The sequence below is a fragment of the Macaca thibetana genome, chromosome 5 (genome assembly GCF_024542745.1).
Source record: "Macaca thibetana thibetana isolate TM-01 chromosome 5, ASM2454274v1, whole genome shotgun sequence".
NCBI classification, from domain to species: Eukaryota; Metazoa; Chordata; class Mammalia; order Primates; family Cercopithecidae; genus Macaca; species Macaca thibetana.
Genome location: NC_065582.1, coordinates 119274178 through 119301359, shown reverse-complemented (window position 1 = coordinate 119301359; position 27182 = coordinate 119274178). Strand labels below are relative to the sequence as shown.

Below are 27182 nucleotides of genomic sequence, written 5' to 3'. Positions count from 1 at the left end.
GATACTTGATACTGAGCAGGTGCTTACAAACTCGTTGATCAACAAATAAAAGTCTTTTCAGAAAGTTTTCTGTAAACATTTTCGGAGATATTTATTTCATAACTTTCTCCAAAGTATGAAATACTACTGTTTTCAAATTCTTCCTTTAATCTATTTAAAAAGCCTCCTGATTTCATTCAACTCTGCTAACTCCAACTTTTTTGTTCCTGTGAAGTAAGAACACATCTACTCATCATTTTTATCAGAACATTTTAGAATTTAAATATCAAAGAAATGTGAAGCGTTCCCGGAGAGGATGGTTCTCAGTTAACTAAATAGGAATAAACCTAGCAAGTAAATAGAAACAGTATTAAGGCACACTAACACATTATGATAGCTAAATTAGAGCCACTGGGTAGAGAAGAAAAAAACAAGCAAGGCCCTAATTAAATTTGCAGTGTGGTAGTGAGCACAAAGTGCACATCAAATGCCCTGTAGTGAAATCTAGGAAAGCTTATTTAGTTAACCCTCTTCGGTGAAATTCAGGATAAGGCTTTTGGTGAAATTCAGAAAGACCAAGAGTTCCTTCAGCAGAACGTATTTCCATGTTAGGTAATACTTCTCTATTTAATTATTTTTCCAGGCTTCCAAAATTGACAAAATTGCTCCAATATCTTGATGGCACTTAGCTTTGTGTAGATGATATCAGTCCTGAATATAAATATCTGCTTCTGAATACCAAGTACTTGAAGAATACACAGGTAGTCCTCACTTTGCACAATAGTGAGGGGCCATAAAATATGATGGTGCAAGCTAAAACCATGAAAAATCATCTTAATAATCAGTGGAAAAATATGATTATTCCATAAACTTTACAAGTTGTTTTTGCAAAAATATTAAGAACTCTCATTTGGTTATAAACATGCAGAAAAATGAACAGAATATTGAAACCAATATTGATTCAGTGGCAGTGTAATTTAAAAATTAGAAACATAGAACATTAAAGTGCTTTGTTTCTTTGTAAAAAAAAATCTTGTCAAGAATAGTTTACCAGTGCTTGCCTTCTTTGTGTTATGTGAATTTTGATATGAAGTAAGCCTTTTTTTTTTCCTATGGCTTGATAAATTTGTATACGCTTTTCTAAGATTGCATCAGGTTTTAAGGCTTCATCCTTTGCATTTTCAATGTCATGAAATATCTAGAGAGTTTCCTGAATATGGAGTTTCTTTGACAGTGTCACTTCTTACTCTGGCAGGTTTCCCTTCAGTAAGTTTCTCTGACTGTGTACCTGGAGTCTCACTGTTAGCATCATTGTCAACATTCCACAGTCATCTATTTCATTCATCCCTCTATTTACAGACAGTTCAAATCCTGCAGTTATTTGCACAGTGCCATAAAGTTTCTGCCATGCTGCATGCATTTTACTACTTGCCATGATGTTTGGATACTCTCAGTTGCACGCTATGTTATATTTCTTCCCAAACTCAGCCAAGGAAATGGCATGTTCTTCAGTTGTAGCATCAATAGCCTGTCTGAAAAATCCATCTAAGAGAATATGCTTTTCAAAAGTTGAAATAACTTATTGGTCCAGTGGCTGGATTAATGAAATCGTTCAGTGGTAAAAAGAATAGTTTTATATTTTCATTAGTGTACCCAGGAGAATCAACTGGAGTATTATCTACTAGTAGTATTTTAAAAATTAAATTATTCTTCCTAAAGCATCTTTGTACCACCAGAGATAAGGAAGCATAACAATTACATATTTTGTTGTTTATGTGTGAGTAACAAACGTACAGTGACCAGACACTAATAGACTTGGAAAAGAAGTGACGTGGCTTATCACTGATCGTGATGTGCACTTTCTATTTGTATAGTGATGTGTTAATTGAAGAGGTAGCAGCAAACTTTGTTCTTTGCAGTCACTCACAGTTAATGTACCCTGGTAACTGAAATTTGAAACATATTGTAGGGAGACTAGTGTTATTTAACTAAACCATGGTAACTGAAATAACAGTACAAAATAAGAACTGCCTTTACTAAGTTGAACAAATTTGTTGCAGGCTTTTGTACTTAATTTATTTCTTCATGAAAATGTGCCCAGTGGCTCACTTTTTAAATAATAATGGTAAGGTTTCAAAGATAATAAATAATCTTAGGTGAACCTTAAAGTATAAATTATTATTTTAACTTCTTTACACTAATAAGAAAGATGGTAGTTGGAATCTAGCTTACCTGTTTATGTGCAACTCAGGAAGGCAATAGAAAGAAAGATTTCCCACTCCCCTTGTACCGTATCAGTCAAGCAACCACTAAAGATTGCATCTTCGATGCTGTTGTATATAGAAGACTGAACATCTAATTAGACACGGATCTTCACTGCTTACCTTACCCAGAGTGTATTCTTAAAGAAGAATACATGCCCATGATTACATGTATAGCATCTCTGAAAAATTGTGGAGATTTTGGGGAGTAGGTAATAGGCCTAGGGAAAAGTCCTCAGTTTGGAAAATCAATATAAAGAAGTTTTTCTCAGGTTCTAGTAACTTGTGCATTTTGAAAACATGTTTCTTGAGCAATAATTTCCACAATAAAAATTCTCCATTGTAAGTGTGCAGTTCAAAGAGTTTTAAAAACAGAGAACACTTGATGTATTTCCATGTCATTCTTGTGCAAGTTCATGCTAATCTTCACTAAGTTGTTCCAATTTTTATTTCAATATGTACTTCCAAGTCAAGCACACTCTTGGAATTTTAATTTTGGGTGAGACAGTACCATCTACTGTTTTTTTCAGGAACATAGAAAGAAGGATAAGTTAATATTTGTTTTTTTATGATGGATATTGTATATGTATATATTTGTATATTAAATATTTGTTTTGGAAGCATTTATGATAATATGTACTAAGTGATGAGATAAGTATTCACATTCAACTAAAATTTACCAAACCTTCATATTAGTTCTAGGAATATAGTTGTTATCTCTACTTTAAAAGTGAAGGAAGGAATTTCAGCAAGTTTAAGGAGCTTGACAGAGGAACATGACTGGTGCATTTTAGAACTGGGATATTATCTTTCATTTTCTAACCCACATCACATTGAGATAGAAGAAGGTTCTCTATCCAATGATGATTCATAACCCAAAATAAGAGTAGATAACATTTATTGAGGTCTTATATAAGCCAAGTGCTATTCTAAGTTTTTACATGTAGTATTTCATTTGGTCCTTATAAGAACTCTTTGAGGCAAATGCTATTATTTCCAGTAGTGCATAGATGAGGAAATGGAGGTACAGTGAAGGCAGGTATCCTGACAATGGTCATAAAAACGATAGGTGGTACAATTGGCACCCTGGTTCCAGAGTTCACCATTGTGTTTGCTTCATCTTACCTCTGTTAATATCCACTGTCTACCAAGGGAGGTAGCAAAGACTGGGCTCCTTCTTAAAACTTTCCTTCTAGAATACAAGGGAACAAAAGAAAGAATGTGAAGAAAAAGTTTTCATAACTTTCTGGGGAGATTTTTCTGTGTATCTTGTCAATCACCTGATGAGAACGAATCTTTTCCATGTGAATTCTTAACTTTTATACTTTTGGGTACACTAAAGGGGAACAGAAATTCCCAGGACAAGTGTGCCACCATTGTGCTTCAGGATGGTTTACCTGTGGATCTCTTCACCTGAGTTTGCTCTGCCCCAGGTATGACATGGCTCACATCCTCACATCATTCAGCTCTTTTTAAGAGTCATCTTCCTTGGCCCTCCTATTTAAAATAGTAATCCTTTCTTCATTTCATATTCATCACTCATGTTTTTCTCTCTTGCACTGATGACCACCTACCCTAACATCAGATTGATATTTCCTACTCAAATTCAAAACTATAGGGCATTTCCTTAACCTCTTTTTTATTGCATCTGTGTCTCCTTTATTTCTTACTGAAAATACTGGTTCTCATGGGCATGGGCAATGATAGAAAATTTTATCATTGCTCATTTATTTTATCGAATACTGCACATTCAATAGTCTCAGAGAAGCAATGCTAATACGACCACTAATTTGATTTCTGAAACTGTTAGCATTGTAGTGCTTTTGTTCTCTCTATTCTTTCTGTTTTTTAGAGTTGTTCTATACCTACATTGCCTGAGGATATAGTCATTTCATGCCATTTTCTCTCTCCCTTGACCTTTATTTAGTCTCAGTGCCACAAGTGTCTATATATTTATGTACCCAGAGTCCTTATGTCAATGTCTCTCTAGTCACTTTGCTTGTCTGAAGGTTTTCTTACAGATTCCTTAGTAAGGGTTCATGGGAACCACATTGCAATAGTTCTTGCATACTAATAAGAGTTTGCCTATGTCCTTTGAACTTGAAAACCTGTTTGGTTGGATAAAAAAAAAATTCTTGGCACACAATTGCATTTTCTTGAGTATCTTAATATGTTATTGCATTTTCTTCTGGCACAAAGTATTACAGTTGAAAAGTCTGATGATAATATAATTTTCTTTTCTTTGTAAGTCATATGCTCTTATTTTCTAGGTGCCCAAAGATTTTTTTTTTTCTTCTTTCTTTCTTTTATAAGAAACATCATGTAACTTTACTGGAATATATATTTGTGTTAGTTGTTATGGGTTGAGATTCTTTCATGTGTACAATGTCAATATGCAATTTAAAAATCTTTTTACTTCAGGAAAATATTCTGGGATTACTGGATTTAGTAATTGTTCTGTTTCTTTACTTCGGCTTTCATCTGCTGTTATCCATATGCTCAAACTTTTCTGCCTGTCTTCAAAGTTTTTGCTTTTTTCTGAATCCTTTTTTCTTTTCTTTCATTACTTTTTGATTTTTAAAGTTATTCTCTTTTCATCTTTTACCAAAGCATCATCTGTTGTGTTTATTCTCTGTTACGTTATTTCTAGTTTATTTTTTATTTTTGGAATTTTTTCTCTAATTTTTAATTATTTCCAGAATTTTGGCATATCACTTTTAAGCTTTTCTCGTTCTAATTTATGTTTTCTTTAATGTATTGTAACATTTTCTTAATGTTTCTTAGTTAGTTTTGAAACAGTAAGAGTTCTGTTCTGTTTTGTGGGTATGCTTTTTGGCATGCTTTTATTGTCTACATGTACATTATTTCACTTTTTCCCCTTTTTTCTTATGATAACTCCTTGAGAAATATGGCCTTGATTGTTTTCTGTTGCTCATGGTTATGTGAAGTGGATTTTCCTAAGGTGGGGTTTAGGAAAGCTTATGGAACCTACAGAGCTTCTTCTGTTGTTTTATTTTGTGTTTAAAAATTTGGGAATGTGCTTTCTGAGATTTGGTCTGGGATTTTTTCCCCCCTTTCTTTTTGTTTTCTCTATCTTGTTGAATTTTGATTCCCTCCCAGCAATTTTTCTTTAATGTGCATTCCCCTTTGGGAGGGGAGCCCTGGTGGGTGAGTTCTGAGAGTTAGCAGGTGTGTTTGGTTACAGATTGTTTGGTCCTCCTGGCAGGGAAGGGCGGCACTCACAAATACGTTGCGGTTTCATCCGCTTTGCCCTTACTGGTTCCTGCTTTCCAGTGAGCTCCACTGATGATTTTATCTTTCTCCTTCTCTCAGTCCCCAAAGACCCCACGCTGTTGCTTTCTTCATCTTCCTCCCGCAGATATAGAGATATCATGCAGTGTAAAGTCTATTGGTCCTTTGTCTGCACCCCATGTATTCTGGGGTTCATGAGTTAAGTATTCATCTAGTTTTGTTTTAAATGCTGACCTTTGTTTATTGGTTTTGTTATTTAAATGCTTTCTTTTTATGTGGGGATTTGGAGAAATAAAATAACTACACCACAACCCCTGCCCTATTCCCAGAATCCTCTCTCCTCTGTAGTTCTTAATACATGCTGTTGATATTGATGACCCAGCAAATGCTCTTTAATATAAAATGGGTCCCATGATACATACATAGATGTTAATAGTCTAAAGTGAAAATTACCTAAAAGTTACCTAAAATTACCACTAAGAGTTTCAGGCACCTAACTTGAAACTCTTAGTGGCCTTTTATAGGAGACCTGAGTCCATCTTGGCATAATTTGATGAGTTTTGCCTTCCAGTAAGTAGCAAATTATCTTTTGCTGGTAACATAATGATAGAAGTTTCACAGTAATAAATTTCCATGATGAAAGATAATTTTATTTGGAAAAAACTGTCTAGACCAATTGCAGGCTCAGATTTTCCTTCAAACAGTCATGTTCAATGTATTTTAAAGGTCCGTTTTTCTCAGATGGTGGAAATATGAAAAAGAATAAAAATGAAAACATTGCATTAACGTGGGGGTAATTCATTTCCTTAGAAGTGGAGTGTTTGTTGTAGGCTATAGGAGACTATTGGCCTATTCATGACATTAGTGGCAACCATTTCTCAATAAGGGAAGGCTTACACAGGTAACTCTTAGAGTGCTATGAAATGATCCAAATTAGAAGGCAAAGAAATGAAAATGGGTGCTTGCTTAAAAGACCGTGTATGCTCATAAAAATGAGCTGTTACGGTGGTCTTTCATCCCAATCCCTGCAGATAAAAAGCGATCTCCACATTATTTGCTAAAGCTCTCTTACCACACTTTCACAGAGCAAAAAAAATCATGATTGAAAACAGGGCAGGTGTTTTGTCAAGTTGCTATGGTGAGAAGATAGAAAAATGAATGTTTATGATATTGAAATTTCTTTTTCATCAGACATTTCCCGTCAAACTACATATATGTATTTTTTAAAAGTACAAGTGAATTCATATTCCATTAAGAGAATGTCCCCCTACCACGGCTAGGTTTTTATATACCTTCAGCAAATTTCTAATATGAATCTGCCTTTCTTAGTTTACAATAATAAGCAAATGCATTTTGATATTATAATAGCAATAAAAAATTCTTATCCATTATATTAAAAAGTTTACATTAATTTTGTGCCACTCTGCTAAGTATCTCATTTGTTAGTACAATCATGGTAGCAAACTGATAAATGCTCCCATGTGTCACCAAGTATTTGTCATCCCAAGTATTCTCTAGCCTGATTCATTTTTCCTCTAAATGAATTTAGATTCCTTTGAAGGAAGAAAAGCATACTTTACATCTTTTGAGGTTTATTGTTTAAAATTTTGTTTATGTAGTGTTGTTTGAGGAATCTGGATGTATATACAAAAAATAAAGGAAGGTCTGTTGTGGACTTTTCTCCTAAATTGTATGCCAACCATTGGGGGTTGGGGAGGAATCTTCATTACATATTTGCTGTTTGGAACAAATTAGTGAGAATTTTACATGAGGAATAAAAGATGTGGTACTTCTAGACTTTTCTCAGACTAACATTATTAATGAAGAATGGTCTCATAAAAATATTCTCAAGTATTTAACTTTATATGTAGATTGTTAATTAATATTATCCTGGATGCCCATTTTTTTTGAAAATCCACATTGAATATTCCTTAATATTGGGCAGATTTGGAATGAAACTGTTTACTTTTTAGGTTTAACCAATGTTTTATCAAGAGATTAAAAACTATAATACGTTATTTTTTTCAGATTTTTTAACTGACAAATAATAATTGTGTAGATTTATGGGGTACAATGTGATGTTTCAATACATGTATACGTCGTGAAATTTTCAAACCAGGATAATTAGCATATCCGTTACCTCACTTATTTATCATTTATTTGTGGTAAGAACACGTTAAGTCTTCTCTTTTAGCTCTTTTGGAATATATAATACATTATTATTAACTATAGTCACCTTGATGTGTAATAGAACCCCAGAACTTATTCCTCTGGTCTAACTGAAACTTTGTACTTGTTGACAAGTATCTTCCTATTCCCTGTTAGCTATTTAAAATTTAGCTTTTATTTTCAGTTTAGGGGTACAAGTGTAGATTTGTTATATAGGTAAACTTGTGTCAGGAGAGTTTATTGTACAGATTATTTCATCACCCAGGTATTAAGTCTAGTACCCACTAGTTGTTTTTGCCGATCCTCTCCCGCCTGCCACCCTCTACCCTCTGAAAGGCTCCAGTGTGTATAGTTCCCCCATGTGACCATGGGTTCTTATCATTTAGCTGCCACTTAGAGGTGAGAATATGCAGTGTTTGATTTTCTATTCCTGTGTTAATGTTCCAAGGATAATGGTCTCCAGATCCATGTCCTTGCAAAGGACATGATCTCATTTTTTTATGATTGTGTAGTATTCCATGGTATAGACATACCACATTTTCTTTCTCCGTTCTATCACTGATGGACATTTAGGTTGATTCTATGTCTTTGCTGTTGTGAATAGTGCTGTAATAAACATATGTGTGCATGTGTCTTTATAATAGAATGATTTATATTCCTTTGGGTATATATCCAGTAATGGGATTGCTGGGTTAAATGGTATTTCTGTCTTTAGGTCTTTGAGGAAGTGCCACACTGTCTTTTGCAAATGGAAACCACAATGAGATACCATCTAACACCTATCAGAATGGTTATTTTTAAGAAGAAAAAAAAAATCCCATTCATTTGTGCATCCATTCAATAAGCATTTATTCATTGTTTATATTTCAGGCTTTGTTGCAACATTCTGAAATTTTTTTTTTTGTGGAGGTATTTGTGTTTATGTAGGGTGGTTTTTGGTTTGTTTGTTTGTTTGTTTTTTCTGTCCAAACTATCTTGAGCTGATAGTTGTGGTGCCTGGTTCTAGCTCTGTGCTCTGCAGTGAAATTTCAGTGTGGTTTATCGTCAGATATTCAATTTGTTTTCATCTTACATAGAAAACAGGAGATAAACCTCTCTTACTGCTGTTGTATCTGGAAACGTGAGTAGCGCAGGCATAGGTTAGTCAAAGCCTGGAAATCACTTTTCATATTCCTCAAAGGAATAAAGCGGTTAACTCACAATTATGGGAGTCTGTATCATTTGTACTTTACACAATGAAGTCGAGAATGATGACTAACTGGCTTCATGAGAGATGACCTGACTTTTTGGGAAAGTACAAAAACTCAGTTCAAAAACAGGGGTTCAGTGATGGAAGTACATGAAAATTGTTGAGCATTGTTAGGGATCCAGATAATCATGAGATGACTCTTTCATATGAACCTTAAAGCATGACTCAAACCCTTGCTTTACCCACAAAACATGGTACTAGAGCTAAATGACCATCCCGTTTTCTACCCTGCCACCTTCCCTCTAAATCAGAGGAGGCATCTGCAGGAAAACATGGGGGCATATGATGGGTATACCTTTTGACTGGCAAGGGAAGAAAGAAATGATGACCATGTCCTCCTCCAGTGGCATATTGCAAGAGTTGTGCAGCAAAAATAATGCCACAAGGAAAAGGGGTGGCTCTGGTTTTGCCAGAGAAAAGTTAATGATTCTGTTTGAGAGATTCCCAGAGGAAAAACTATATTAACATAGAAAGTTAATGATATAATTGAAATTATCCTCTGATAGATGTTTGCCTTGCTTACATATTTGCAGCAAGATAGTAAAGTATGAGCAATATCCCTTACTGACATTGTAAAAATATGGCTGTTGTAATTAATTAACACGATGTATTGAAACATTGGCTATGTTTAGTGTTTTCTAATACATATGTGGCACAATTTCAGCCAATGTTCTTGTTGTTATCTCACAATATATGCTTTTCAGGACTGTCATCTTTTCAGAATTTAAAGGGAAATAAAAATCAGGCTATTATGTGACTTTTGCTCCTGAGAAACTAATGAGCAAGAGTCATTACTCATAACAGAATAATTAATTGGGTTTCGACTCTGTGCCAGACAGTGAGCTGGGATCTGGGCTCACTTAGATAAGAAACAGTTCTTTTTTCTCAGGGCACACACAGTGTAAAGAGAGACAGGTAAACAAATCATTGCCATATAACTTGATAAATGCTACAATAAAGGTATGAACAGATGTCACATACACAGAGAAGGGAGTGTTTCAGTGCCTCCAGCAGAAAGGAAGGGTTATCAGAGTAGCTGGCACTTGACTTGTAACAAGACTTCACAAAACTAAACAGGAAGGGGCAGGAAGAACAACCCAAGGCTGTCAGCATAGACAAAGACACACAAAGTTTATGTGGTTAAAATACAGGGTAACTTGAGACAGAACCTTTCTGCCATGCTAAAGAGCTTGTATTTTATCCAGAAGAAAATAGAAAGGTATCTTGAAGATAAGACAACTATGTAGCAGGCCACTGTGTGCTTTCTATGCACATGCAGTGTGTTATAGTTGGAGCCAAATGATTAAATGGGTTTAAAGGTGAGATGAATTGAGACGAGGACTGATAATAAAAAGTTAAAGGTGAGTTACTAAAAAAGGAGTTTATTCTTTTTGAACAAGAAATCAGCATGTCAGCAATTACAGGGTTCATTTGGTCACTCTCACTGTCATCAAGGACTAAGAGTCTTTTCACCTTTTTTTTTTTTTTTTTTTTTTTTTTGCCTATGACCTTATTGTCAAAAAATGGTTCCCAAAGCTGCAAGTATCATTTACTTGTACAAGCAGTCCACATATAGCAGGGAACAAGAGAATGGATGAGAATTTTGATCTTTCATCTCCCTTTCTATTTGTGGAGTAAGTGTTTTTGAGAAGACTTGGTAGAAGACATTTCTTTGTCTCATTGGAAAGAACTCACCATACGCCACCAAAATCTTAAGGGAGGTTCAGGAAAGAGAAAAACATTCATTTTCAGCCTTTGTTATAGGCAATGGGATTTGCCAGTGAGGGAAAGAAGACAGGAAATGACTGTTTAGTAACTAATGGTGTTCGACTCCTCTTGGGTAAAATTAATACATAAGAATAGAAGGGAAGAGGAGGCAGTGATGAACCAGATGTAGAAACAGAGATAAGAACGTAAGATAGGGGTGAATTTGACAAATAAGAAGTCACTGCTGACTTTCATTCCAGAAATTTCAGTACAGTTTACTATTAGGAGCCAAATTGCAATGTGGTGAAGAAGTAGATGTAGAAACTTCTTTCTTAAAGAAGTTGGTGGTAAAGAGGACAGAAGGAAGCAGCAAATTATGAAGGGAAATTGATTAAAAACTTTTCTGGGGACAATGTCAGATAATTGACAATATTTGTATGCTATAGGGGAACAACACACACAGATATTTTTTAAACTCAGATACAAGAAGGAGGCAAGAAAATCTACAGTTTAGAGTTCTAGAATGGTTTGGAATGAATAGATCCAGGAGGAGGAATTATTCCTGAGTTGAAGAGAAAGAAGGATGCCAGAACATGGATTTAACATTATTCACCTATAGGTAGTTGTTAAAACTCACTTAGATCTTGAAATAAGCTGAGTTGTAATGAAAGAAAAGGCGTGAGTTAGTTGAGAAAAGTGAAGCTAAATGTGGAGGTATGATCTAAAAGTTGGTAGATACTACACTTGATCTTAGCCAAAAGGCCGAGAAGCAATGTTTATTGCGGCACTATTCACAATAGCAAAGACTTGGAATCAACCCAAATGTCCATCAGAGACAGACTGGATTAAGAAAATGTGGCACATATAGACCATGGAATACTATGCAGCCATAAAAAAGGATGAGTTTGTGTCCTTTGTAGGGACATGGATGCAGCTGGAAACCATCATTCTTAGCAAACTATCACAAGAACAGAAAACCAAACACCGCATGTTCTCACTCATAGGTGGAAACTGAACAATGAGATCACTTGGACTCGGGAAGGGGAACATCACACACTGGGGCCTATCATGGGGAGGGGGGAGGGGGGAGGGATTGCATTAGGAGTTATACCTGATGTAAATGACGAGTTGATGGGTGCTGACGAGTTGATGGGTGCAGCACAGCAACATGGCACAAGTATACATATGTAACAAACCTGCACGTTATGCACATGTACCCTAGAACTTAAAGCATAATAATAATAAAAAATAAATAAATAAATTTTAGAAAGCAAAAAAAATAAAAATAAAATAAAAATAAAAGTTGGTAGATAATGTAAAGAATTGTGGAAAAGGTAGCCTAAGGTGGCATGCACCTCAAAAGACAAAGGCTGACTGAGAGAAGGAAAAATCGCAATGGTATGGAAAGAACAGTAAGGAAAGAAGACCTCCCTTGCATTCTAGCCACGCGCTGTTTGGCCATGAGAGCGTAAATAATCTCCAATGAATAAATAATCTCACAGTTAGAGAATTTTAATGTAATTATTTACTGACAGCAAATCCCAAAGGAATCTTCTTGGGCACCAAAAAGCAAGAAATCCTCAAAGAGGGGAAATCATAAAGAAAGATAACTATTAATACTAAGAGGATATTTAGGTTATAGGGTCATATATAAAGAGTCTCTTTATATAGAGCCAACTATACTTAGGTGAACATATTTATCTGTCTACTTGCTGGAATAAAAGTATTACTTTTGATGCTGAAGGTATAAACTCAGAAGGAATCTCACCTGAAAACCAAATGCTAAGCATCATCAAATAAAGTAGGAAACAGCATTTTGGGGCCACATACCAAATATCTCTATAGCAATTTATCCAATTCGAGCAGTTGCCTGGTGGTAATGTTTTTGAAGTAAAGTGGTCAAAGAGAAAAAGAGAAGAGGAGAAAGAAGACAGACTTTTCAAAGTAGTGATTCAGGCTTCAAATTTAGACTTAGATCTTTGTGAATATTTTCAAAACTTTCAGAATACTTCAGATTTATTCTCCTTCATCAATTTATTGATGATTTATTCCTCCATCAATTCATATAATTGGCTTTGCCTTCTGTGCTCTATGAAATTAATAAAATTCATTTTAAGTTTTTGTGTTTTGATTGTTTTTGTGAATATATACCTTGCTTTAATAATGGAGCTGTATGGTCCTCAAGGGCAGGAATTTTTTTTTTTTTTTTTTTTTGAGACAGAGTCTCACTCTGTTGCCCAGGCTGGAGTGCAATGGCATAATCTTGGCTCACTGCAACCTTCGCCTCCCAGATTTAAGCAATTCTCCTGCCTCAGCCTCTGGGGTAGCTGGGATTACTGGTGCCTGCCACCACACCTGGCTAATTTTTTGTTTTTTTAGTAGAGATGGGTTTCACTATGTTGGCCAGGCTGGTCTCAAACTCCTGACATCGTGATCTGCCTGCCTCGGCCTCTCAAAGTGCTGGGATTACAGGCGTGAGCCACCACGCCTGGCCAGGCAGGAACACTTTAATGTCATATTCATACTGTTTCTAAAACTATGTTTTAGTATATAGTAGATGTGCAGCAAATGAATTTTGCCTAAGGGATTAACTGCTGGAATTGCTGAATGCAAGGCAAAGAACTCCAGAGTTTATGATAAGTGGATAGAATAATATTTATTGTTGCAGAACTGTTGTATGCCAGTTCTATTTTTATGCAAATTCATTTAAACATTCCCTGAGAAGGGAAGTATTTTAACCAAATCTGATGTTTCTAATACATTTATTTTGGTAACCAAGCAGCCAGGTAGCACAAATTAGTAAGTACATTGCTGTTCGTGAAGGAAATGGGGCAGGGGGGAGAACAGATAGAATTTATTTTCAAGTTCATATAGTGTGATGCTAGAAACACTATATTATATCCTGTGACTTATACTCGTGGTAAAATTTTAGAAATTGTCACATCAAAATTAGCCCCAACAAAAGACAGAAAGAATCATTTAATTTTAAATCTGCAACGTAATATGTAGAATGCTAATAACTGATTGTATTTATATATCACACTTAATTTCATGACATTCTAATAACAATTTCATGAAATATTATTATTAATACCTTCATTTTAAGGACAGAACAGGGAGGAGGACCTTCCAAAATAACTTTTGGAAAGGAGGTTCCAAAAGTTATTTTAATTTCCCAAGGGCCACACAGCTAGTAAATGATATAGATCGAAGTCTTGTTTCAATTTCCTGATTTCAAAGGAAGATTATTGTGTTACTTTGCACTAGAGATTACAATTTTGTAGTCAATAGTAGTACTAGCCATAGCATCAGCAACAGTAGCCACAGCCATAGTAGTAGTAGCAAATATTTATTAAATATTTCTGGGCTGGGTGTGATGGCTCACATCTGTAATCTCAGCACTTTGGGAGACTGAGGAAGGAGGATTACTTGAACCCAGGGGTTTGAGACAAGCTTGGGCAATATAGTGAGACCTTGTCTCTCTGAAAAAAAAAAAAAAAAAAAAAAAATGTTTCTATGTGCCAGAAACTTTTCTAAATGCTTGACATGCATTAGCACAGTAGAAACACAATGGGAAATGAGGCAATGATCTTCCAGGATCATTGCTTAGTTTAGCCAGGCATGGGTTTTGTTTGTCTAAAACATCTCTTTTATCTTTCACAAGTAGATTTACCAAAGGACATATTGTCACATATAATTTTGAGGTATTACTTTTTTCCCTCTAGTCTTTTAAACTTCTCACTCTTCATATGCATGTGAGAAAAAGCAACAGCATGTTTTCATTCTACATAGAGTGGCTATATGGAAGGGGTTTGCCAGGCTTCTGTTCTTAATATTAAAGGGCACAGATTTTATTTTTGTGCCCATTATGCATCAATAGCTTGAATCAGGTATATCCTGAGTCATGCTGCCTTACATTTCCTAAGCTGTTGTGTTAATGTTCCTCTGTTTCAGACTGCTGTTGCTTATTAGTGTCCAATGGTAACTGATTCCTACTGAGTCGATGCATCTCTAAAGAATTATCAAGGATGTTATGTACTGAGATAACAATGAGCACTTCTTTGGGCTGCAACAAATGCCACAAAAAGACAATAATGTACAAATTTGAGATCCTTGTAAAGTGTGAAAAATAGAAAATTCAAAATTACATGAACAGTTACAGATATCTACAGAAATCTCTCTCCTTTGCTATTTCTGAAAGTGCTAGATTTCCTTCTGCTTTACAGTCTTGAAATCATTTCAAAACCAACATATGCCCACATATGCCACCTTTCCCTAGTTCCCCTGCAATTTCATGTAAAACCTATGTCACCTACAAAATGTTTTTCCAAGAAGCCTATTATCCCTTTAGACAAAAGCAACAAAGGTGGGGAAAGATGGTGGGAAGCCTAGAGATACTAGACATGACCTGTGAATTTGAAGGGGCAAATTAACGTACCTGAGAAAACAGAATAAATCTGATTGAAAAACAAGCAGGAAAAGTGGAAGTCATTGTGAGATAAACAGTAAATGCTATGCAAAAGCTCCTCCCATTTATATTATATTGGAAAGTACTATTTATTGCATTTTGTTTATTAAATTTTGTTAGTTTAATGAATCTCAATAAAAACATTTGAAGTCTTAAATTTAGTTGATTAAAGATTCATAATATTTTACCTGATATCTATTAGGAAATATGTAAATGATATATCAGTGAGCAGTATTGATATGGGATACTACTTGATGTAGTAATTTAAAACTACATTAATTATTTTGAAGCAGAAAATGATTTAAAAACTTTTTAAATTGACAAAATGATTGTTATATAAAAACTGTACTTTAACATAATATTTAAAGACCTAATTGCATTTTTCTTTTTTAGAGGAATTTCACTCTTGTTGCCCAGACTGGAGTGCAATGGCGCTATCTCGGCTCACTGCAACCTTCGTCTCCTGGGTTCAAGTGATTCTCCTGCTTCAGCCTCCTGAGTAGTTGGGATTACAAGCATGCACCACTATACCCAGCCAATTTTCTGTATTTTTTGATAGAGATGGATTTTCACCATGTTGGCCAGGCTGGTCTTGACCTCCTCACCTCAAGTGATCTACCCACCTTGGCATCTCGAAGTGTTGGGATTACAGTTGTGAGTCACCACACCCAGACATGATTACATTTTCAACTTGTTTCCGTATGAATATCCTGTGACTATTATTAGACTTTATAATGTTATTAATATTTGTGATTTCACTCTGTAATCTTTTACAGATTCTTGCTGATTCTTACTATTCACAAAATTAGAGATTGTATTAATGGCAAAAACTGCAATTACTTTTGCACCAACCTAATGCAAAAGTGAGTTTCCATGTCCTCCCTAAGTGTGATTATTTCAAGAATAATGTATAGAGGAGAAAAAAATATGACACAAGCATACAGAAGGACATGTGTTCACTGGGTATCATAAGAAAAAATATCTAGTTTATAGAACAGCACCCTGATAACAAGCTTGAGTAGATCTGGATCCCAAAAGGAATATATAGTTCCTGTATTCCTTTCTAGATAATAGCAAAAATAACATAATATGTACATGCCAGAGCTAATCAAGCCCTTTTTGATACATGATCTCATTTGGTAGATAATTGCTGGTGAACAAAACCCACTAATTGATGGAAATATCCCTTCTAGATTGATCTTGTCAAGCTTTATCATCATAAGAAAACTATTGCTGATGATGTCAAATATATACATTCTCCAAAATAATTGATACTGTCTTATTGTTTTTAGGAATTGACTGCACCCAATTATTATTCTACACTTTGATTTGCAGGCTTAGTTATAGACTTCTGGTATTCTTTCTTTTAGCATTTTTTTTAATGAAGTGTATAGTAGATATGGGAAACATATGATTCATAGTAACATCAGCCCTGTTAGAAATTTTATTTGCTTCCACGCAATCTTTTTTCCTTTATCTATATTTATATAATTTTGATAACAGTTCTTATATAATATTGTATCTAGATACTTTTACTTTATAATAATATTTTAAAGATAATAAGATATTTTTTGTAATAATTGTAAAATCTGTATATTAGTCTGTTCTCACATTGCTATAAAGATACTACTAGAGACTGGGTAATTTTTACAGGAAATAGGTTTAATTGATTCACAGTTTTGCATGGCTGGGGAGGCCTCAGGAAACTTGCAATCATGGCAGAAGGCAAAGGGGAAGCAAGGCACACCTTACATGGCAGCAAAAAAGGGAGAGAGAAGAGGGGAAATTGTCATTTATAAAACCGTCAGATCTTGTGAGAATTCACTCGCTATCACAAGAACAGACTGAGGAAAACCACCCCCATGATCCACTCACCTCCCACCAGGTTCCTACCTTGACATCTGGAGATTACAATTCCGATTACAATTCAAGCTGAGATTTGGGTGGGGATACCACCAAACCATATCATTCTGCCCCTGACCTCTCCCAAATCTCATGTACTCACATTTCAAAACACAATCATGCCCTCCCAACAGTTCTCCAAAGTCTTAACTAATTCTAGCATTAACTCAGAAGTCCAAATCAAAAGTCTCATCTGAGACAAATCCCTTCTGCCTATGAGTCTATAAAATAAAATCAAGTTAATTACATCCAAGATACAATGGGGACACAATGGGAGAAACTGGCTAAAACAAAGGTGCTTCAGGCCCCATGGAAATCCAAACCCAGTCCAAACCCAGCTGGCTGTCATTAAATCTTAAAGCTTCAAAATTTTCTTTGACTCCACCTCTCACAGCCATGGAACACTGATGCAAGGGGTGGGCTCTCATGGTTTTGGGCAGCTCCACCTCTGTGGCTTTGCATGGTCCAACCCCCATAGCTGCCTTCGTGGGCTGGCATTGAATGCCTGAGGTTTTTCCAAGTGCATGGTGCAAGCTGTCAGTAGTCTACCATTTTGTGGTCTGGAGAATGGTGGCCCTCTTCTCACAGCTCCACCAGGCAGTGCCCCAGTGGGGACCTTGTGTGAGGACTCTAACCCCATATTTCCCTTCTGCCCTGTCCCACCAGAGGTTCTCCATGAAGGATCCATCCCTGCAGCAAACTTCTGCCTGGATATCCAGGCATTTCCATACATCCTCTGAAATCTAGGTGGAGGTTCCAAAAGCTCCACTCTTCTCTTCTGTGTGGCTAGCCTATGTCTTGCACCTTCTGAAGCAATGGCCTGAACTGTATGGTAACCCCTTTTAGCCATGGTTGGAGCTAGAGTAGCTAAGATAAGGGAACCAAGTCCTGAGGCTGTACAGAGCAGCATGTCCCTGGGCCTGGCCCACAAAACCATTTTCCATCACAGGACTCTGGGCCTGTGATGGGAGGAGCTTCCATGAAGATCTCTGGCATGCTTTGGAGATATTTTCCCAATTGTCTTGGTGATTAACATTTGGCTCCTCATTGCTTATGCAAATTTCTGCACCTGGCTTTAATTTCTTCCCAGAAAATAGGTTTTTCTTTTCTATCACATGGTCAGCCTGCAAAATTTCCAAACTTTTAAGCCCTGCTTCCTTTTTAAACATAAGATCCAATTTCAGACCATCTCTCTCAAGTTCAAAGTTCTGTAGATCTCTAGGGAAAGGGCAAAATGTCACTGATCTCTTTGCTAAAGCATAGCAAGAGTGACCTTTACTCCAGTTCTCAATAAATTTCTCATCTCCATCTGAGACAACTTCAGCCTGAACTTCATTGTCTATAGCACTATCAGCATTTTGGTCAAAACCATTCAACATGTCTCTAGGGAGTTCCAAACTATCCCACATCTTCCTATCATCTTCTGAGCCCTCCAAACAGTTCCAACCTCTGCTCACTACCCAGTTTCAAAGTTGCTTCCACATTTTCAGGTTATTTTTACAGCAGTGCCCCAACTCACAGTACCAATTCTCTGTATTAGTCCATTTTCACACTGTTATAAAGATATTACCATAGACTGGGTGATTTATAAAGGGAAGACGCTTAATTGTCTCACAGTCCCACATGTCTGGAATGAAGGCTCAGGAAACTTACAATTATGGTAGAAGGTGAAGGGAAAGCAAGGCACATCTTACATGGCAGCAGGAGAGAGAGAGAGCAGAAAAAACTGCCATTTATAAAACCATCAGATCTTGTGAGAATTCACTCACTATCACAAGAACAGCATGAGGAAAACCACTCCCAGGATCCAATCACCTCCCACCAGGTCCACCCCTCAACAATTACAATTCAGATTACAAATGCAAATTACAATTGTCCTTGCAATTTGTATTACAATTCAAGGTGAGATTTGGATGTAGACACAGAGCCAAACCATATTATTTTGCATAATATTCTATCCAATGGTTGCATAATAATTTACATGACCATTTCCATATGTGATGATTAATATCTTTATATAAAAACAGATTTGCTATTTTGTATTGTTTTCTCAGGCTAGATTTTCAGAAATAGATCATAGAATTAAGATGAATAAACGTGTTTTGACTAGTGGTACACAATTCCAAACACTTTTCTAAAATACTGTAATATGTTACTGTAGCTCAAGCAAAGTAGGATTGGGCATGTGTTAAATTTTCACCAGCTTTGAGTATTAACATTTTAAGTCAATATTTCTTTTACAGATACACATGAAGTATTATGATTATTTAGATTTACATTTCTTCCATTCCCACAAATGAGCATTTTATTTTCTATTTCTTTACTAATTATGTTTTCATATTTCTGAACTGTCTGTTCTCATATCTACAAGTAGGGTAGAGTCTAGTGCTATAGAAAGAACACAGACTTGCATATACTTAACACCTCATTGGCTATGGGGCCTTTAATAAAAAGTTTTGCCTCTTAGATTCTCTATTTGTTATCTGCTGGATGGAGATAATAATATTTACTTCATAAGACTATATTGAGGGATAAGCACAGAACATTAATATACAGCATGGCTACTAGTAGGTACTCAGTAGATGTTGAGTCCTTAGCTCTGATAGAATGACTCTTGGACTTCACTTCCATGATGGCTAAAGGAGCTATAATAATAAGTAATAGATGTATAAATTGTGTCTTCTAAAGAAGTCATTATCAGTGTTTATGCTTACCTGTGTTACATTTTTTGATCCTTTATCATATTCAATATATTAAAATACTCAACATTTAGTTTTAGGGAAAATAGTAAACATAAACACATTTTGTTATCTTTCTAGGATTAATAAATCTAATAGACCCTAATGAGGCCAGCAGCAATAGCTAAATTTACGAGACATACAATAAAAGAGATATAATAACAATGACACAATTTACTAGTTTGTCATTGATAGATATTAGTGGGTTGATGGATTTTTAAGCCTTAAGGTACATAAGACCACAAAGGATGATATCTTATCTTGTGAAAAATGTAGGCAACAGTTGCACTGAATTTTGAAACTGGCTTCTTGCAGGAAGCTGGTTAACTATATTCACACTCAAGCTTAAACATACTCAGAGTTAAAATGACAGGCGCTAATTAATTTTTCAATTAGTTAGGGATTGATTCAGTATGTCATTCTTAAACTGTGCTGCCATTTAAAGAACCAATCATTTATGTTGACAGAAGTTGCTTTGTGCTTAACATTTCCATTAGGTATGCAGCCTCATCCTATATCTATCAATTATCATAGTTTTGACCCAGCCTGTCCTAAGTGAAGCAGTGAATAGTTGGTCAGCCTTCATACATATATAGCTCTTTTGAGAGGGAGACAGTTTATAATATGACAATTTTGATCAGGCTCTAATTACCGAGAAGATTTTTAGAAATGCAGCTTTCAGATTTTCATGGAGCGCTGTAGAATAAAATGTTTGTTAGGATGAAGGAAACTCAGATTCTGGTCTATCATTTTCAGAAGCAACTTAAGTTTTCTGCATAATTTTGCCTCATCTGAAAAATTGAATCTTAATATCTACTTTGAAAGATTCTTTATTATTTCAAAATGTATGGCATGTATAACTATTCCGCTCTTAGTTTAGTACCTGGCACATACTAGGCCCTCAGAAATTATGAATGAATATTGATTATTGAATCATTTCTTTAAATGCAAAGTAAACAGGAACTAAGGTAAAATGTATAATTCCTTCTCATTTATTATGGCGACCTTTTCATGAGATACCAAACAGGTCAAAAGTTTATATTAAAATTAAATGCTGTACCTTAGTTTTGACTGTTTCTGCTATTTTTAGTTACTAACAGTTATGTAAATATTATACAAATATACATTACGTATTAGATTGTTTTTGTAAAACATTAATTTGGGGGGTGGAAGTAGGGGGAGGAACAATGTTGATTCTGACTACATCTGGTGAAAGATAAAGGTTTAGAAAAATGTGACCATATCTCCTAAAATAATTTCATATATTAAATCTATTTTGTTGGGATAGCGCAAGTGTTGCAGCACTAACAATTTAATTTGGAAACAATGGATGTATGGAAGTCCTGTGTTGGATATTTAATTCTCTAATTGTAGCTGTCAACTCTTCTAGATAATGCATCATGAGGAGGGCAGTGCACTAGGTGGAACTCCCTCATTCTTCTTCCCTTCCACAGAAATAAGTGAAGCATAGTGGCTAAATCTCAGACTTGAACAAGATCATCTCAGTTAAAAATCCCAGCTTTGCTATTTACTTTCTGTATATATTAAGTCACAAACTCCTCATGCCTTATCTGTAAAATGGGAATTATTAAAGTTATATACCTCCTAGGTTGTGAGGGGACCAATGGCTCATTATAATGATAAGCTTTTCTGCAAAGAGTTTGAAGGACCTTACTGAATGCTGAGGTAGACATCATCTGGCACCGAAATGCCTGTCTGCCCACTGGGCTTCCTGGTTGACCCACAACTCTCTGGCCTTTGTATTTAGCAATGGAGGTGAGCAATTTCCCCAAGCTGATCCAAGTGAAGTCTCTTTGTTAGAAATCTAGGAATTGGTAGAGAGAGTAAAAATGAATAAGTAAGTGTGAAGCAAGGGTTGGTATGGGAGAGAGACAGAGAGACAGAGAAAGACAAACACCACAAGCAGACAAAATGATACATTTTTCACATAAAACCTGTACCATGAATGTTTTGGATCTATGAGTGGTGGATATATTCCCTTCCTCCCTGCCACATCTAGGCGAAATGCAGCATATGCATAGAGGGAGCAGGAGCAGGAATAAGAGACCAAAAAAAAGAGAAGAAGCTTAACAAATTAAAACCCCAGATTCTATACTTTCCTGAGATTTTTATTATAAATTCTCCTTTTCTACTGAGGCCAGCAATATTTGTTTTTTACTAACTAACACAAAAATTCTAACATAACCCAATAACATGAAGAAAAGTACACAAAAATCATAGTTAGGTAAATAATACCTAAAATGGCAGCTCAAGACCAGATTGAAAGTGAAGATATAGACATGCAAATCATTAAGTGTCTATGTAATTATAAGATCTGAGCCACAAATTTCACTCTAAACTTCCTGGTGGCCACAGAAAATCTAGTCAAATGTGTAATTTATATTACGCATAGAAAACAAATTCAAACTGATTTATGAGGTAAATAACTTTTCTTGATATATACGTTTTATTTTGCAAATAGGTAATACTGGAATGATGTATTAAATAATGTTTTCAATAAATCCTTAAAATAAATGAAATGCTGTGCTTTGTTGAAGTGCTTAAGCCCTTCAATGTAAGTTGTGACTAAAACAAATTTAGTCAACTGAGTGAAAGAAATTGAGAGGTTGATACAATTCAGCACACATTAGCAGCATGGCTGAAGAAAAAAGCCTAGGATAAATAGAGCAGTTAATGGTGTGCATATACTATAAAATACCTCCTACCAACATAATTCTCTCAAACTGATATTTCTATAAAAGTAAAACATGAGACAATTCAATTTTGTGTGGAATGGTTATTCTTAAATGCAGGTAAGTTGGGTAAGAATATTGCATATAACGTTGGTAATTAATTAAGGAGCCTAGTTAAGATTTTCTGGCAAGACAACCATTCGCATTGTCATGGAAATAAGCAAAAGTGCAAGGAGGAATAGATTTGTTTATAGAATTTTCACGTGAGCATTAAAATTATATATGTAATCGTTCAAGCCATAACCTGAACATTGTGTTTTACTTTTATTTTTTAGACACTTTATTAATGTGTAATTACCTACCATAGAATATACCCATGGTAAGTGTGCCGTTCACCATGGTAAGTGTTCCCAACTCTAGTTACCTAAGTTTTGGCCATCATCTTTTTTTCTTCTGGATCTTTCAGTGGACTTCCATGTGACTTCCCTATCTCTAGTTTTGCTTTTTCCAGTCATACTTCCATAATACAACTATGTCAGTCACTTTTACAAAAACCAGTCCTATTGTCCTAGTCATCCATTGCTACATGACAAACCACCTCAAAGTTCAGGGGCTTAAAATCAATAATAATTTATTAAACCCCAAGTCTGCTAGTTGGACAAGAATTTGGGGGGCAGGACCATCTCTACTATATGCGGAGTCAAAAGAAACACTCAAAGGCTAAAGAACTTCCAAGATGGCTAATTTACATGGCTGGCAAGTTGACTCTGATTGGGAGCTCAGCTCAGGGCCAGGAACTTTAAGCTTCTTTCTATATGGGCTTTCCAGGGTTGCTTAGAGCTCTTTCTAGACAGTGACTTGTTTCCAAGAACATCTATACCGAAAGAAAGAATAGAGGTTTCCCAGATGGGCAACTTCCTGGAAACTGGGAGAGCATTATATCTGCTGTATTCTGTTGGCCCAGCAGTCATAGAACCTAGACTCAAAGGGACAAGTGCCAAAGAATTTTGTGGCCATATTTTAAAACTGTCATACTCAACATGTCACTTCTCTGTTTAAAATTCAGCAATGACTCTCTGTATTATTTTAAGTATTTTGACCAATCAGGAAAGCACAACTCTTTATGATCTTTAGACAGTTTATTCCCACAGCCTCATTTCTTTCTGCTTCCATGTTTTGCACTCACCTTCTTTAGTTCTTCTGGTCTTTTCATAGCCTCTGGCTCAGAACGTGCCATTCCTTTACACCTATTACATCACCATTGCCTCTCTAACTTCTGTACTCATTCTTCAGTGCTCAGCTCAGATGTCTGTTCTTCTGGAAACATTTACATAATGTCTGCCTCTGCCCTTCTCACCCTGTCCCTACCAAATCTGAAATAGGTATCTCTTCTGTGAATCCCTGTGCAAACAAGTACATAATACCTTTTTGTTATTTTTTTGCTTCTTATTTGACTTTATCACTACATTATGTGCTTCACAAAAATAGTTATGGTGTCTCATTTACCATTGTATCTTCTAGGCCTTGCGCAATAGTTGATATACAGTTGGCAATGCATAAAAATTTATTAAATGAATAAATGGAAAAATGACAAAGTGTATATGCCATAGAGCGTAGAAATGACTTAGTGATACACACACACACACACACACACACACACACACACACAATATTTTTGCATTGTTTTTTTGAGATGGAGTCTTGTTCTGTTGCCCAGGCTGGAGTGCAGTGGCACTACCTCAGCTCACTGCAATCTCCGCCTCCTGGGTTCAAGTGATTCTCCTGCCTCAGTAGTAGCTGGGATTACAGGCATGCACTACCACGCCTGGCTAATTTTTGTATTTTTAGTAGAGATGGGGTTTCACCATGTTGGCCAGGCTGGTCTTGAACTCCTGACCTCAGATAATCTGCCCGCCTTGGCTTCCCGAAGTGCTGGGATTACAGGCGTGAGCCACCGTGCCTGGCCAATGTTGTTGCATTTTAGGTTAGGCATGCACTTCAGAACATCCCCCATAGGTGAAAAAATAAATTATTCAAGACTAGTTTTATATAGGGATTAATATAAAATTGGATTGACATAGTCTTAGGGCATACAGTTATACAATAATGATAGCAAATTGTTGCTTAAATACTTATTTTTAAGTATTGTCATTATTTATATTATTTTATAGAGTACTTTCTCCAAATGAGCAGAAAGATGGGCTTTGGCTTTGTATTTTATAACATTTAACATTTACTTTAAAATTTTTGATTGTGGGGTAGGTTTTTCACTACTAGCACTAGCATCAGCAAGAGCACTTCACAAGTGTTTGAATCACATCATTATATAATGTAGAAATGCTTTCAATTAACACATACATGAATGTTTTTAAAAAAGGACAAAAGTCACTAAAATCACTCACATAACTTCCAATGTATAACTAATCAATGCTTATTATTCTCATATGCTGTATTTAGAATGTCATGCTTACTAAAATTTATTTTAACCCCAAAATCAATATTGCAGTGCTTTAATGAGCATCTGTGGACTTGTACATGTGCAGAGTGGCAGAAAATTTAAGTTGCCTAAGACACATGTTCCAACTACGGTGGAACGAAAGAATGCTGAGTCTTTTTGTTTCAACTCTCCTACTATATGTAAATGACGTTTTGTAGTCTATTTAGTGCCGTGTTTTTTGCATCTTTGTGATTTTTGTCAGTGATTTCTGTGTTTAAAACAGTGCCCAAGCATAGTGCTGAAGTTCTACAAAGTGCTCCTAAGTGCAATAAGACTGTGATGTGCCTTGTGGAGAAAGTATCTTCAGGATGAGTTATAGCTGGCCATGAGTTCAAAGTTCAAAATTGACAATATATATTAAACAAGGTGGTATTAAATAGAAATACGTATAAAACAAGGTTATATATTGCTCAGTTGTTGAAATGTTATGATCAGAAGCTCATAGGAACCTAATCATATTTTTTCTCTCTGAGCAATGATTCTACTGTTTGCTTTACAGAACCCAACTACCACAAATAATGATAATCAACTGTATAATCAAAATATGGTTCAAAGTTTACTGACAAAAGATGAATTTTTTTTTTCCGTTTAATTTATAAAGTCCTTTGGCAAATTACTACGATTAAAACATGGCTTACAAATCGCCTGGCCTACCAACTTTAAAATAATGAAAAGTTGAAGATAATTTTCTGTACAGTTCACAATGCTTCACATTCTGTGCATAAAATGAGACTATTTGTTTACTTATTTTTGAGACAGGGTCTTATTGTGTTGTCCAGGCTGAAATGCAGTGGCATGATCACTGCTCACTGCAGCCTTGACCTCCTGGGCTTAAGCAATTCTCCCACGTCAGCCTCTCTGGTATCTGGGACTACAGGGACACATCACCATGCCTGGCTAATCTTTTTTTAGCATTTTTGGTAGAGATTGTGTTTTACTATGTTCCCCCTGCTGGTCTAGAACTCCTGGACTTAAGCAATTCATCTGCCTCGGCCTTGCAAACTGCTGGGATTACGGTGAGCTACCATGCCTGGCTGAGACTTGATTAATATTTGCTATTATAATATTTCAATATCATATGACTCAAAAATACAGAAAATACAATTAACAAGAATTTTTACTTTCAATTTATAAGATTAATTCAAAATATTTGCTTCACTTCCAAAAGACTATTATCTTTCCTATAAAAGATGCTCAAATAAAGTTTTCTGTTTTCTTTAATGTAAATATTTGCTAAATGCAGTGTCTAGTTGGTGTTTTTTAATTACAGAAAACATTTCTTAAAAGTGGAACCACATCTGCAATAACACAAACTAAAGATGGAATCTGATGAGGCATTAAATCTGATGTAGTAGAAGAGTAAAATTGCTGGTATATTGCATTTTTGCATACATATTGTGTTACTATAATGCTTCCAAGGGCAATTTGGTGGGGCAGATAGAATTAGGTGACACTTAGGAAAGAGGAAATAGTATATATATAAAAATCTGTTGGACTGATATATTCCTTATGAATATTATGTCACAGAGTAGAAATATACAAAAATGTTACACATTATTAGATTATATTAATTCTTGTAAATCATGGTAAAATTTCTAATCATACCTTTGTGTCTGCGTTGTTCTATGGGAGAAATGATTGGAGTAATTCTAACACTGAGGCTTGAAATGGAAGGCAGATTTTGTAGGAACTGAGATTTACTGCCACTATACTGCTACAAAAAGATACCTTTCTGTCCATTTCGTAATAATGTTACAGTGAGTTCTGTGTGTCAGTCAAAATACTTGATATTTCACTGGAATTTTCTGAAAATCTATTTGTAATATTGTCTAAGCAAACATGATTATATTTACCAAGGCAGTGATGACTAAGTTTGGACTAGGAAAACTGAAAAATGTATTCAGGTGCTAGAAAATAAAAAAAATATATATATAAAATACATGCATCCTATTTGGAGCTCTTTCAAAGTCTTAAAAAAAGAATAACCTTGAAGAACTCTGATGATTATTTTTTACAGACACTAAACCTAGAGAAGATTTCAAAATTTAATGGGAAATTGTTTCCTAATGTGTTCCAAGACATTTGGTCTAGTTTTCCAAGTACCAGTTTATCATGGGATGCCTCTCTATGGTATGTCACTCAAGTTCCTTTTATCATAAGCCACAATGAATAAAACCCCAATACTGCCTCTTTGCTAAGCCATAAAATACAGCCAATAGAAATCACTTTAATACTAGCATACTCAATACACTCAAACCGAAACATGA

At 35.5% G+C, this 27182-nt stretch overlaps 1 non-coding gene and 1 pseudogene across 1 annotated transcript; both read right to left on the bottom strand.

The window, feature by feature from the left end:
- Window positions 1-2607: 2607 nt before the first annotated feature.
- On the bottom strand, window positions 2608-2717 carry LOC126955822 (U6 spliceosomal RNA). The gene has a single exon (XR_007726113.1). It is a non-coding gene; the product is annotated as a U6 spliceosomal RNA (small nuclear RNA).
- Window positions 2718-11308: 8591 nt separating this feature from the next.
- Window positions 11309-11391, bottom strand: LOC126955911 (uncharacterized; annotated as a pseudogene).
- Window positions 11392-27182: the final 15791 nt, after the last annotated feature.